Source organism: Python bivittatus, unplaced genomic scaffold, assembly GCF_059951505.1.
Source record: "Python bivittatus isolate LINGU-HERP-01145 unplaced genomic scaffold, Pbiv_v1 ctg000850_np1212, whole genome shotgun sequence".
Lineage (NCBI taxonomy): Eukaryota > Metazoa > Chordata > Lepidosauria > Squamata > Pythonidae > Python > Python bivittatus.
Window position 1 is genome coordinate 21,883,769 of NW_028277112.1, and position 15,020 is coordinate 21,898,788.

General features: G+C 38.0%; 2 long non-coding RNA genes and 1 pseudogene across 2 annotated transcripts in view; 2 read left to right on the forward strand and 1 right to left on the reverse strand.

The window, feature by feature from the left end:
- Window positions 1–288: 288 nt before the first annotated feature.
- Window positions 289–5,952, forward strand: LOC148213786 (uncharacterized). Its single transcript, XR_015793765.1, has 3 exons — window positions 289–424; window positions 1,854–1,934; window positions 5,496–5,952. It is a non-coding gene; the product is annotated as an uncharacterized LOC148213786 (long non-coding RNA).
- A 364-nt stretch (window positions 5,953–6,316) lies between these two features.
- Window positions 6,317–7,574, forward strand: LOC148213787 (ER membrane protein complex subunit 8 pseudogene; annotated as a pseudogene).
- A 5,138-nt stretch (window positions 7,575–12,712) lies between these two features.
- LOC103056370 (uncharacterized) overlaps window positions 12,713–15,020 on the reverse strand; it is a 114,452-nt gene continuing 112,144 nt past the window's right edge. The window contains exon 3 of the long non-coding RNA XR_015793757.1: window positions 12,713–12,898. This is a non-coding gene — a long non-coding RNA (uncharacterized LOC103056370). The remainder of the gene's footprint in view (window positions 12,899–15,020) is intronic.

The following is a 15,020-nucleotide window of genomic DNA, read 5'->3' on the forward strand; positions in this document are numbered from 1 at the left end:
TTAAGTTTTACCAAAATGATATCACAATATTGCCCAGGATTATTACTTCAGTATAATTGTTGAGAGAATGAATGAATATTGTTTGTGGTACATTTTTCAATTTTATTTCATAATACCTTCTGAAAATTTGTTTCGATTTTAAACATTCAGACATAATACTAGTACAGAATATACTTATTCCCAATTATGATTTGTCTTTTAACAATGTTAGCATTTGAATCTTTGGCTAAACAATATTTCTATTTTGTGTTGTCTAGATCCAATCAATGCCTGGATGGGAGAGATGGAAGCTCTGTATCCTGTGTTGAATTCAGTAGAAGAATTGGACCTACTTACGTTGGATGTCAGATCACCTTTGACATCTGATTACTGAATACTGATTACAGTAGAAGCACTGAAATCAGTCTGACTTAAATTTGTCATGGTTTTGTATCATAGTTATCTTAATCTATTATCTTTTCCTATAAAAAATACTAATTTTATAGTACCATTATTAATCTTGCTTTATTCCTGAATAAAGGAACTTACTTCTAATTCTCCCCCGCTACCTATGGGTGTGATTGTAACAGTACTGTTCTATTACCAATTTCTCTCAACAACCATTACATCTTGCAAATGTTAGTTGTGTGTCTGTATTTCTGTAACACAATCCCATCCTGATGTCTGTTTTGTACCTTTTACTCTTGTCATACCAAACCAATAATATGAAACTTCAGGAAGATTAAAAACTCTCCAAGCACACTGAAGCAAAACTAACCACTGAAGTTGAAGATTGTGTTGGTGGCATTTTGTGGGCCGATCTGTCAATTACTTTGAAGACCCATGACTAGCTGGGTATTGGTATAGTTGCAACATGAAACTGGCTTGTTGAGTAACTGCCATTCACAGCACACTGGAGCAGAACTGACAAGAATTTTCAATTTTCTGTGAGGAATGGATTGCTTGAGTTCACCTCTGCAGAAGCAGAGCCAGACCCATTTCTGGGCATTTCAAAAAGCAAGTAAATGGGAATCACTGTCTGTGAATTTGTCCAGTATCATGTGTCTGGGGTCTGGACTACTGCCTGAGTTCACAAAAATTCCTAATTACTTTATTACTGCTAGGAAGCTGGATGATAATTTTGACTACTTCAAAAGATGCTGAGAAATGAATGCTTTCAAGATGGAAGGGAAAAGTTTCAAAATATTTGTTATTTTTGTTTCAAAACAATAAAAAAAGGAAAGATTGTAACTCCAACAGAAAATGTTTTTACATAGTCATGCAGCCATTCCTCAAGTCTCATGATTTCCCACCAACCTAGCTATTTCTTTTCAGCCACAAGAATTGCTAAACCAATGTTATCTACATTCCAATTCCTGGATGGAAATGTGTTATTCCAGCATGGTTGCTACCTATAGTATATAACAAATTTCTACAAAATATTAGAATACATATTCAAAAAGTGCAGATAAATCTATCTTTAGATTTTCTACCTAACTAGAAAAACATTAAAATACAATGTATTACCAGAGCTCATGTTTTGGTTGAGAAATGTAATTAGTTTTATTAAGATTTGATCATTCTTTACCTGTTCATATTTTGTTTCTTTAGAAGTTACCTTCCAATATCTCCTGCAATAATCTCACAGAAGTACACTAATATATGCTGGATTATAAATAGTCATGCATGGAACACTCTTAACATATCTCAAACAAAATTGTGTATCAAAAGATATATTAGAATACTAATATATTCTCATACATTATAACTTTGCTGTAATCCCACCATGGATGGACAAAAGCTTCTTTGCTGTTGTATTTGCAATACAAACTTTAACTTTGATCTGTTTTGTATATTTCATAATTTTTTTCCAGAAGACAGATGCCAGCTTACAAAAAATGATATACATCACTCTTTGCATCTTTGGTAAACAGAAAATACATCACATTATTTCGGTAAGCACCAGATGTTTATCTTGCAATGATGTAACATATAGGTAAAAAGCTTAATTCTGTTTTACTTTGAAAGATTTCTAAGGTGGCATTCTATGGACCATGATGTGTGCTCCAAGAAGCCTTAGGGCCCTTCAGTGTTCTCTCAAAGTTCAATCTAACACTGGAGTGCTCTTATCAGACTTTGTAGCTGGATCTTTGTGGCATGAGGAAACCCTGAGAAAGGGGTAGAGAAGAGGTGGAATAGGAGAGAGTGAATCTTCTGGCATACCTAAACAAGGAAGCCAAGCCAACCCTCAGTTAAACTCATCTAAATATATTTCCATTTATTCCAAATAGTAAAAGGGAGGATTTAGTATAAAAAATGGCAAGGAATGAGATGAATGTTGTTATTCACTAAATTATGCCCAGCCATTTTATCAACATTAAGATAAACCAGTGTCAAATACTCCAAGTTATTCTGCACAGCACCTTCTTAAAATTTAAAATTATGTTATATAAAACAAAATAATTGTCCTTAATTGGCCTTTTCAAAAGAAGATTTAGGTCTAGAAAATTTTAAAAAAATGTTTTTCATTGATAGGTATAAATTAAAGCTGAATGCAACTTATATTTTGAAATTCTCCATCCAATTTGGGGGCAGACAAATTGGATGGATGATTTCTCAAGATTTCTGCAGGAAAAGGAGACATTCTCTGAGGGTTTCTCTAGTCAAGCTCCTATCAGAATGATGACAGTTTTGCAATTCAATATTGAAAAGGACCAATGGGAGGCATTCCCTCCTAATCCTTTTCCATGGAATTTTATTTAAATGTAGGAAGTTAAAGAGCATAGGTGTCTTCAAGGGAAGCAAGAGGAAAAATTTACAAAACGTGGACCATGATGCAAATATTGAGACCCATAGACTTATACCAGACATTAAAATGGTGCCTACGGGCAGGATTTGTGCCATGATTTCACCACACACACATCATTTTTGCATCATTATGGCTTGTTGCATATGTTACTGCTGAAAAGGTTGCAAAACACTGGAGAACTGATCATATAATGAATCAGTTCATTCACACATCCCTTGACCAACCTGAAGTAAGTGTCAAGATATCACTTTCACTCTTGAGAACTTCTCTAAACTTCTCTTCTACTTTGGAAGAATTGTTGAGGAAATTCTCTTTTATCAAATTGAGTAAGAACAGGAAGAAAAAATCCAGGGAAATTTTCCTACCTAGTACTAAAATAAATGTCTCATTTTGTTACCATTTTGATTTTTTTTTTAAATTTTGGAAAAAGGTCTCAACTTGTTCTGGTCCAGCAAAAGCACATACCCAAAAAGCGACTGATTCTAATATTTTTCTATGACTGATAATGTATATTATCTTATTAATTCAACATTTCTTTGAATTAAAAGCTGACCTGAAGTGGCTATGTCAAATCCATAAAGTCATTTAAACTAACAGTCATGTTTTTTTCTAATAATTATTACACATTTATATTGCATTAGTTATATAATTCTGTAGATTAATGGTTTCAGTGGTACAGCATAAAGAGTCAGCATCCCTGTACTTGGTGGTCATGGGGGTCCATCCTGAAGTTGTTCTATATGAACTAATCTACCAAATGGTTGGTCCGAGATAATGGTGCTATCAAATGTGACATTACTAACATTCTGTTTACTATAGATGCTTATAAAGATGCCAGCATGTAATGGCATGCACATCCATGAATTGAGGCTAAAGGATGCTAATAATGTCATGTTCCTTGTTCTCAGAAGCTGGTCCTATTTATGACACTGTTTGTCATCTTAAAATTAGGATTAATAGCTTGCTGGGCCTTCAGACCTTGTTGGGGGATAAAGATAAATTGCTTCAGATTAACAGTACCTCATCCAAATCAAATAGTGGTCTTTTACCAAATGTACAAAAACAAAAATGTGTTCTTGAAAACAACAAGAAGGTTGTTCTCAAAAGCAATTTGGGAGTTTACCAAACTGTGAATTATGATTGATACTTCAAAGCTTGGCAAGCCAAGGACAAACTGAGAATGCAGAATGTGAGAGAGAAAATGGCATTCTACAGATCTACATTTAAATCACAAATTAAACATTCTGCTAAATAATTTGATCTTAAAAAAGGCTAACATGTAGAGTAGTAATTCATTTTTACTTTGTTCAACAGACTATATTTTATATTTATTTTATTTATTTATTAAACCAATTTATATAGCAGCCCGTCTCACCACAGGTGGTTCTGGGCAGTGTACAACAAAGCTAAAAACAATAAATAAATACATTAAAAATATAAAAAGCAAAATAAGAGAGAATAAAAAGATGTTAAAAATAAGGGAGCCATCTCAATAATTCCTCCATCCCCTGGGGTCCCCAGGTCTGCTGGCATAACCGAGTCTTAAGGGACCTCTGGAACCTCAACAATGACAAGGCCATCCTCACCTCAAGGGGGAGAAGATTCCACAGTGCAGGTGCCACAGCAGAAAAGGCCCATTGCCTGGGGCCTGCCAAATGTAGCTCTCTAGGTAACGGAACCCATAACATGCCCTCTCTGCTGGATCTGGTAGGATGGGCAGATGAAATTGGGGAGAGGCAGTCCCTTAGATAGCCCGGCCCCATGCCATGAAGGGTTTTAAAGGTCAACACCAGCACGTTGAACTAGATCCGGAAACAAACTGGTAACCAATGCAACTCGCAAGGCAGAGGTGTAACATGTGTTCTACTAGAAACACACATAACTGCTCGCGCCACTGCATTTTGCACCAGCTGAAGTTTCTGGATACTCTTCAAGGGTAGCCCCATGTACAGCGCATTTGCTGTGGTCTAATTGGGAGGTGACCAGGGCATGAGTGACCATGAGTAGGCCCCTCTGATCTAGGAATGGGCACAACTGGTGCATAATACAAAGTTGTGCAAAGGCCCTCCTAGCCACGACTGCCACCTGCTGTTCGAGCAGGAGTCGTGAGTCCAGGAGGACCTCCAGATTGCACACAGGGTCTATTTGAGGCAGTGCGACCTCATCCAGTACCAAATCCTAGAACCAGAGGGGCTCAAAACCCAAAGCCACTCAGTCTTGCCAGGGTTCAGTTGTAGCCTGTTGTTCCCCATCCAGATCCTCACAGCCTCCAGATACTGAGATAGGACGCCCACAGCATCGCTTAAGTTGCCAGAGGCGGAGATGCACAATTGAGTATCATCAGCATACTGATGATACCTCACCCCATGGTGATGGATGAGATTACCCAGCAGTCTTATGTAGATGTTAAATAGGAGAGGTGAGAGCACCAGCCCCTGTGGCACCCCACAGAGCAGGGGGTGGGGGTGGGATCTCTTCTCCCCAATCACCACAGACTGGAACCAACCCTGGAGGAAGCAGGTGAACCAGCACAATACTGTGCCGCCCACCCCCAATTCTCTGCATCTGTTTAGAAGGATACCATGGTCGATGGTATCAAAAGCCACCAAGAGGTCAAGTAAGGCAAGGATGGGTGTACAACCACCATCCTGCCCACGTCAGAGATCATCCAAAAGCACAACCAATGCTATTTCTGTACCATATCCAGGTCTGAACCCTGACTGAAAAGGATCCAGATAATCCACTTCATCCAAGGTCCTCTGAAGCTGCTGCGCAACCACCTTCTTAATCACCTTCCCCAAAAAGGGGAGGTTGGATACTGGACAGAAATTGCCCAGTATTGTGGGGTCCAGTGATGGGTTCTTGAGGAGAGGGAAAACCAAAGCCTCCTTTAGAGGTGCAGGAACAACCTCCTCACTCAAAGAAGAATTCACCATCACCAGAACCTACCCATGTGGCACCCCCCAGGCTGCTTTCACAACCCAGGAGGGGCATGGATCTAGAGAGCAAGTGGGTGAGCTCACAGTTCTAAGGACCCTGTCTACTTAATCAAGCCCAACAGATTCAAACCATTCCCAGATAACCGGGCAAGACTCTACCCTAGGTATCTCCCACAGACCTGCAGCAAAGCCAGTGTCCAACTGCAAATGAATCTGAGCAATTTTATCTGACAGATGCTGAGCAAGTTCCTCTGCACGACCCTGCAAAAAGTTGTCCGGGCTTCCTCTACCCAAGAGGACCCCTATCACCTGAAACAGGGCTGCAGGGTGGTAATCTGCAGATGCAATGAGGGTGGAGGAGTGCTGTCACTTCGCCGCCCTTACTGCCACTTGGTGGGCCTTCATAGTGGCTCTAACCCATGTTCAGTCGAGTTTATCCTTAGATGAGCACCAGCGACGCTCTAGATGTCTCACCTCTTGTTTCATCTCCTCAACCCCTCCATAAACCACAGGGGAGTGGCGGGACCCACAGGAGGAGAGAGGTCGCATAGGTGTGGTCCAATCCAAAGCCTCAGCCGCCCTTTACAGTATGGCCCCATTTACTCAGTGGATTGAAGACCTGATTTCACTTGCCACTCCTGAACAGATTGCCTATAGACGTAGACTTTGTATGGACAAGTATAATGAAATATGGGATTCATTTATACAAAATACAGTAGGTTAAAAAAACCATGATAGTCATATTAATGTATTAGAAATATATATGTACTTGAATATTTGCATTAGATAAGTATATATAGAATTATAACTGTTTACTGTTATAATGACAATGACACATCACACTATTTTTTTTCCTTTGTCGTACTTTATCCACCTTTTTGTAAAGTACTTTTTAAAATGTTTTTTTGTTTGATGATATATGTATCTCCATCATTATTATCATTCTTTAGCTTTTTTCTTTTTCTTTTTTCATTATTAATTAAAAAGCAATGAAAATAAATAATAAAAAAGAGCTATTGTTTTAACTAATGCCTATTATTTTCAAATAAATACAAGTTAAGGAGTTGCTAATGAAATATTAGGAGGCTAAGAGCTGAATGGTGTCTTCAGAACAAGCCAGCCTTAAGACACTTTGTTGAAACCAAAAATAAAAATGACTGAAGTCTCAGTTTTAAAGAGAATGCAGAATCTAATGATTGATCAGGCCTGGGGAGCCTGTGAGGCGGTGGCGGCCATGCAGATGAACTGAGCGCATAGGCCTACTGCAAGATGGTGCTCCATGGTGCCAAATACCCCCACTGTGCCATCAAAGGGCTGCTGGTGGCTGAGAAGCAGCCGCCACACCACCGTGGCCACAAGTGGGAGTTGCCGCCCCACATATTCTTTGTGGACTGCCTCCTGCTCTTCCACGGCAGCCTGGCCCTTGCCCCCATGCTGGAAGTGGTGCTCAGCCTGATTGATTCTTGGTGCACAGAGAACAGCTATGTAATAGCTGGATACTATCAATCAAATGAACATGTGAAGGACACCAGTCCAAACCTGCTGGCCGAAAAGGTTACCTCCAGGATTGCAGAAAGCTTCAGTGACATGGCCCTCATAATAGTGGATAACACTAAATTTACAAAGAAGTGCCTAAAACCAGCAGTTCATGTGTATGAACGCCATGAAAATAAATGGAGATGCAGAGACCCACACATTGATTATTGTGAAGATTGGACAGAAGCCCAGAGGATCTCCCAATCACTTTTGGACAGCCAGTCCTAGTAGATTTTGACAATCACTTGGATGACATTTGGAATGACTGGACAAACCCAGAGATTTATAAGGCTGTTTTACATTTCTGCTAAAAAGATTTCCACTGACTCAACTTGCTGGGATTTTCACTGTGCTGAAGAAAAAAAAAGAGCATTAATTTTCAAATGTAAATAGAGGAAGGATGGTTCCTTCAGGTGAGGGAGACCCATCCATTAGAAAAGGATGTGTTGCTACGCAGTCAAATCTTTTTAATGAGAATCTTTGGGACATCAACCATATTTTGGAGCCTTTTCTGTTGATTGCCCTTTTGTCCTCATCCGGGCATTCTTGTTACTCTCCAGTGAGAAATGAGATCTACTTGTTCCAAATTGTTTGTATTAAAAAGTTTTGACTTAACTTTTCATATCCTTTAGAGATAAATTTTTAAAAGAGATTTATGAAATACCTTTCAGAGAACTAACTGCTAGTTTTATTTATTTTTTAAATGATTGATCAGGAAATGGATTTAGGTGCCAGTATTAGAACCCAGCCTATGCCATAACATTCTGTGGAATTTCATTTTTGACTTTTGTTTGCTATATTACTCTTCACAACTGTATAGCTTAGTTTGTCACTGAAGCGGTAAATTTGTTTCTGCAGCACTTGAATCATTTCAGACTGTAGATGGGGGATTCCATCCCTGAATGCTCCTCCATAGAGATAAAGCCTTAAACCATCACATGATAAAGCAGAAAGCGTAGGAATCTAGACCTTTCTGGAAAGGTCTTGGGGGGGTTTGAAGTGCATTCCCACTTATAGCATGAAGTATACAAATCAGATGCAAGTTTACAACTTAAGTGAGAATTAATATTTTATACATACTACATTTCCAGAACACAGCTATCCATAATATTTGATATCAGTGTTTATGGGAGCTTGATTCGGCTTGATCAGCTGTTAGGAGAAGGCTTAGCATCAAATTGCTTGATCTCTCTAAGCCTTTATAGTCAGTTTCTGCTTCCACTGCGTTTTAGTCAAGGAATAGCAGCTCCATCAGCACACAAAGATAGATGACGAGTGCTGGATCTTACCAAACATTTATGATATTTCAATACATCTGATTTAATGAAAATTAAAAATAGCAGTTTTGTTGCCTTTGGAGAAAAGCTGCACTTCACTGCAAATTCAATTTCATTTCTAATATTTCAAGGCATCTGTGAATTCTGTAGAACTAATGACCCAGGGTTTGTTCAGTCGGCACTCACCCAGGTAATTACCACTTTATCATTGCCAGGACTTAACCTAGCCCTATTAGACAAAAAGGAGCTTGGAAATATTCCAGCAGAGACCCTGAACAAAATGTTCTCCTGCCCTTCCTCCCCCTAAATAGCAAGGGCAAAAGTGAAGATGGCTGAAGAACAAGTAAGTTGATTTATATTTCAATTTCTTTGCATGCAGACATAAAATATGAACAGAGCCCAACTGTTTGAAAAAAAAATCTCAGTCATTTCTGAAAAGCTATTAGGAAAACAAATGGATTCAAAATACCTTTTCATTGTATATTAATATTATTTTACTACACTACTATTTCAGAATGGAATATGGTAAAGGTAAAAAAGACAAAATAAAGCCCAGTAAGGAACATGACTGATTTTTTGCTTTCATTCCTAACTTCTTTTGTTATCTGTCTGTCTGTCTGTCTGTCTGTCTGTCTGTCTGTCTGTCTATCTATCTATCTATCTATCTATCTATCTATCTATCTATCTATCTATCTATCTATCTATCAATCTAGTCCATCATCTCAGTGTGTGTGTGTGGGGGTGTGTGTGTGTGTGTATACTCATGTTAAGATACCATCTATAAGTAGCAGAAACAGAAGAGATCATATGTTGGCATGGGCATCTTGTACAGGGAGGTTCAAGGGTGAGCAAATGATGAAACATGTATGATGATGCCATCACACAAATGTTATGACTTATATACAGTGGTATGCTTGTAAATATTTAACAACCAGTTCTGCCAGCTCTATTGCTGCTGCTGCACTGCGCTGCTAGCCATGGAACCACTGATTAGCACAAGGCATTGTGGTTCTGCTCTGCTGTAAGCCAGCTTGCAAAATTCCAGCAAATTTAACAATTGGCTGTTGTGAACCAGTACAAGCTGGCTTCAGCACATCACTGCTTATATACTTGCATCAGAATCACATTATTCAGATATTGGTGCTGCCTTTCTTCCATGTCTTTCACTGTGTGCTGATCATCAGTGAGCGCTAATGATGTTACCTAATTGGGTAATGAAACGTCTGCAATCAAATAACCAAGCTCAGAAAGCACCAAGGACTCCACTGAATACGTTCTTCTATGAAGATACTCAAAAAGAATGACAAATGAACACAACAAAACTTTCCTCCATGTATAAAATTAAATTGTACAACTAAAACTATGTTCTCCAATTTCTTGAAAGTTTCTTGTTCAGGAAAGAGTATTTTTTTCTTCTTCCTTATTCTCAGGACAAATTTGAATGTGATTTTCAAGGGCTGAGGGCTGACAGCCATAAAATGGACGAGGCACTTCACATATGTAGGTAGGACTAGGAAGCTTTAACTGAGCTTGTTTTGGAGCTAACACTAGTTTTTTGTGTATTTCCTACTTCAAAACGGCAAGAAACTGCCATCAGTATTCATCAATCATGATCAAAGTAGATTCTGAGGGTCCAAAAAAAGGGACTCAAATGCCCATCCCTGCCTTAATGCTCTGAGAATGCGCCACTGAAACTTGTCAGCAAAGCCCCAAGTAACAAGAAAGTGATTTCTCATGCAATTTCTTTCTATCAAAATAAGATAATTTTTTCATGACATGTTTCAGAATTCCAAGTCTCTACAAGCCCAGAAAGGTTGCCTATCCTTCTATATAAACTCAGTTTCCTATAATAAGGTTGAAATTGGCAAGGCTCCATTAAGATAAATTTACAGTAGCATACAATGTAAACATTACAAACCAAAGAAAAAAATATGGCTCAGTCAGAAAGCCTATGTTTTCCTTCTAGAATGTCCAAGGTTCAGACCTCAGCCTAAAACAAACTAAAATTCAAGGGCTGGGGTAGACCTTAGCCTGAAGAAAGCAAATATCTTCTTTATCAACTATCGTGGCTTAGACCAGTATTTCCCAACTTAGCAGCCTGGTGGTAGATTTCAACTCTCAGAATCATTAGCACTATTATATGTTGGTTGGGAGGGTATCAGTTTACAGAAGTCTGAGCTAGATGAATCAAAAGTCTGATTTCATATTAGTTTATGTTGTGTGTTTAAAACTGAATTGAATAATATTCCTCTATTGAAGTGGTTGGTGCTATGAAAATGGCAAGGACAAGCTGAATTACCTGCTGGTGAAGAATCAAACAAACAGCAGATTTCCTCTTTTTGTCTTACCTATTCTAACTTAATGCCAGATATAATATGGAATATGGTGGCCACTGCAAGCAAAACAGAAACAAAACCTAAACAACTTAGAAGTAGGTTGGTTCATTCAATGAACTTTGAAAAACTAAACCATGGTTCTGTTATGATGGCAGAGAAATACTCTGTATAATGGGTGGGACTTTAGGTTATTCTTACAGTTCTAACGGAAAGGAAGTATTGCATAAAATTAATGTACGGTATGTACAGTTTACTTTGGTTTAAAATGGCAAGATTCACAGCAAAATTAAAAGGCTTGCTAGGATTTTATCTAGGAATAATCCTAGATAAAGTACGTTTAAAAAAAATATCCTTTGGCTTCTCCTTGATTTATTGTTATTCTTGCTGTTGCTATGTTATTGCTCAATATCAAGATATAGGTCCTGTTGAAGAGTATATATGACTGGAGCCGTGAATCTGAAATGCACTTCAAGCCAGTGTGGCAGACAGGATTACAAAGACCTCAGTTCAAATCTCCACTCAGCCATGACCTAGAGGCAGTCACATTCTTTTGACCTACCTACTCCATAGAAGTGTTGAACAGCATTTCCCAAACTTTATATAGCTTTTATTGTGGTCTTTTGTTGTTGTTACTTTACACATATGGAAACTGGTGGACAGGTTTTTTGTAAAGTAAGGTTTTAAGTCATAGGTCAACTGATCACCAGCATTCTGGTTGGAAGCTTCCGAGGAAAACTCTCCTGGTTCTTCTTCTCCCTCTGACCAGAATACTGGTGGACTCATGGCCGTAATGCTCAGGATGGAGAGGAAAGAGAGTGATTTTTTTGCATATTTGCTATAGACAATTATTTTTTGTTTTGTTTTTTAAACAATGACTGGTGTTCAGGCCATGGACCGTACTTTTGTAAATGCTGATTTTGAAGACGAAGTGTACAATGGGAGCATGGCAGAGCCTGAAAAGTGGGGTGAGGTGGGGGGTCAGGAAATCTGGGCTATTTGTATAGGTTTGACCTGATCTGTTAGTCATTGAACACATGAGCCAGACTGTAAGATATGAAAAAGCCCCTGAGCTTTATTAGATCATGCTTCTACTTTTAGCAGTGTTAAATGCCCCTTCTTATCAGAGAACTGGTACAACTCTAGCTGCTACAGCTACTGTATTAATGCTTCTGTCCTCCAATTTGAACTGGACTTTTTTGCTTAAAATTTTGGAAGATATAGACTTTGGCAGGAATTTTATTAAATGGGTAAAATTGATTTATACCGCACAGAAGCCACAGATAATAAATTCTTTAATAAATTTACATACATACATACATACATACATACATACATACATACTGCTTCTGTCTTCCAACAATGCCTTATTGTGAAGCTATTGCATATACATACACACATACAAATACATATGCATACACATATACTTGCATACACACACACGTGTGTGTGTATCTTTTGGAATAATGCTTTTGAATGATTTTTGTTTAATTACGTTCCCATTCTGCAAAATGAATTGCCATATTTTAGCCCTTATTTATTCTTATTAATCAGACAGAAGTTATTCATCATTTTGCATTTGACTGGTATTTTGTATCACAAATTCTGACTTTTCTTGTGAAATAATCACTCACTGACTACTTAGGGCTGGATGCTCAATAATTATGTAAAAAAAAAAAGGCTTTGTTTATGTACACCTTCCATCTTTTCCTATGTACTGTATATAACAGTTTCAGGCCATAAGACACAATCTTTGCTTGATATTTTAATTTGTACTTGAAACTGTGAAATAGGATTTTCTCCATAATGAGATACTATTAGGTACTTGGGTGTTAACATTGGACCAAATGATACAGATCCCCACTAGGATGAGGGATAAATAGAAGAAGATGGCATCATAGCAGCAATACTACTTGATGGTTGCTGAGACAGACCATGGATACACACTGAAGTGTCATGCCATCATCTGAGGGTTTTAGAATAGGATGAATATGGGTCAAGTTCTTCTCCTGTGACTGCAGAAATCTATAAGACAATGGAACAACCAGTTGGATAAAATAACAGCCATCTTAAGAAAGGGAAATTCACTTTAGTTGACTGGAACTCAGAGCAGACAGATCTTGTTTTTTTGACTTTTTCAAATAGTTCAGATAAATGCATAGCATTCAATAATGTTTCATATCTACTGGAAATGGAATGTTTAACTTTGTCCAGTAATCTGCCTCTTCTTTTGAAGTTTGCGTGAAGAGATAAAGGCAATTACAAGCACTGAAGTCATATAGAAAAATAAAATACAAATGAATTGTTGAAATCATAATAGCTGGAGGAGACACTCTGTTGATTAGCTAAAGTGACGGATATCTGGCTATATGAAATTTGTTACAGCAAACCAATTACAGGAATGTTACAGCTTTATTGGAGCCCTTTAGGTTAAATGTGATTTCCAGACAAATCTGGAAAATGTTAATGTATTTCATGGGTTTGGGGTCTTAACTATAAACAATTCCATATCAATTTACCTGGGAGCACACCCCACTTTTATGAGTTAGACTTATTTCTCAGAAGACACATATATGATTGCCCTACATATCATTAAGGAAGGATTCCTCAAAGGTTCAGTAGAAGAAAATAATATTCCAACCAAAGAGCATTTTCTGACATGAAATCAATCTTTTAAAAATTAAAGAACAGCATAAATGCCAACTGACATAAGTATTAACACTGCATAATATTGCCTTCTTGATTTATCATGCATCAGACATAGCAGGAGAGTGTTAAGGACAAAATAAAATTTAATATTTCATGAAATATTCAAGGAAAAATTGTACTCAGATCTCTTCATCAGAACTGGATAAGGAAACAACTTATTAAAAATATACACCATTTTATAGTTCAGTCTTACACATGGCTATATATATTCTAACTAAAGGAGGAAATTATTGCAAGGAAAACTGCTATGGTTTTCTTTCACTTTTCCTTAAGAAACACAGGTGAGCATTCATGGGGTTCCTGAGCAGCCTCTCATTCAGATCCTGCCTAGCATTAGGGTGTATTTGGCTTCATCAATACAGTCCCATCATGTTGGTGTCCATCTCCCATTGAAATGTCTTGTACCTGTATGGCTTCTGAGCCTACTGTATTTGAGCAGCTGCGTGTTCATATTGAACTAATGTTGGATCTCAGAGATTGCCTTGGTTGAGAGGGCTCATTGGCATTCCCTTAGTTCAAGTTTAACTCCTGGTGACTACATAGACATGTCTATGAAGTTCTTGGCAACAATAGGGAAATGGTTTGACATTAATGTTTTCCACTGTATCCTTTTGGACTTCCCAGTTTATCCTAGATCTGGAATTTCATGGTGGTCCCTCATCTAACTACTAACTATGTCTGATCCTGTTTAATATTTTGAAATCAGCCAAGTTGGCCAGATGCTGCTATCTGCTGCACCATGACCCAAAACAAGGACAAAATAATAGAGCATTTTAATCTCCCAGGACACTCCATTACAGATCTCTGAGTAGCTGTTTTGGAACAAAGAAACTTCAGCAGTACAACTGAGCTGCTCAACTAGCTACATCAAAAGGTTTCAGGGCATCTCAGAAGGTCTCAATAAATATATTACAATTGCAAATTGAGAAGGTACTTGCAATCTGTCTCACATATAATCTGTATTTGCATAACCACCCTGTCTTCCCTTCCCTTTTATCTTCCCATCCCATCCCAATTTAAATCCTACATAAGTCTGGCCACTCTATGCATCTGATAAAGTTTGCTGTAGGTCACAGAGGCTTATGCCTTTTAATAAATTTTTTAGCTGGAAAAGGTGCTACCAGACTTATAATTTTGGGCTACCATAGACTAACATGGCTCTTCTCCTACATTTTCTCCTATAAATCTTAAACCCTAAAATAGGCCTAATGATGGGATCTGAGGTTCAATTAAGATCAGGTTTGCAATTTGAGTGCTTCTGGATCCAGCAGTTTTTGGATGCCAAAGTAATTGCTACAGCCAGGAGTATTTTTGGTAGTCATTTCCTGGAGAAAGCAGATCTAGTCACAGCGATCCATGTCATTCATTCATTCATTCATTCATTCATTCATTCATTCATTCACTCACTCACTCATTCATTCATAAATTTTGATTATAA